The sequence below is a fragment of the Mizuhopecten yessoensis genome, unplaced genomic scaffold (genome assembly GCF_002113885.1).
Source record: "Mizuhopecten yessoensis strain PY_sf001 unplaced genomic scaffold, ASM211388v2 scaffold10359, whole genome shotgun sequence".
In the NCBI taxonomy this organism is placed as follows: domain Eukaryota; kingdom Metazoa; phylum Mollusca; class Bivalvia; order Pectinida; family Pectinidae; genus Mizuhopecten; species Mizuhopecten yessoensis.
In genome coordinates this window covers 1,294,515-1,294,836 of record NW_018408507.1, presented here as the reverse complement: position 1 = coordinate 1,294,836, position 322 = coordinate 1,294,515, and positions in this window count along the sequence as shown.

Below are 322 nucleotides of genomic sequence, written 5' to 3'. Positions count from 1 at the left end.
GGGGGGGGTTCAATCATGTATTTTTATTGACATTTTTTTATGACCGTCCATAAACAAAAAAACAAAAAACAAAATCTACTTGACAATTTTAGTCGGACGGAACTTATTATAATACCGTGTTATCCTCAGATAATCGTTAGGTTCAACAAGCCTCCTTAAAGATGAACTAGTCACCCTAAATTTTAACTCGTGGGAAGTCATTCAGAGACCCTTATTAAAAATCGGAATATATAGGGATGGAATGGATTTGTTGTTCATGTACAATGCGGCAAAGCATATCAGTAGCTGATCTACATTTACAAAAAGTGTAACATATCTTCTG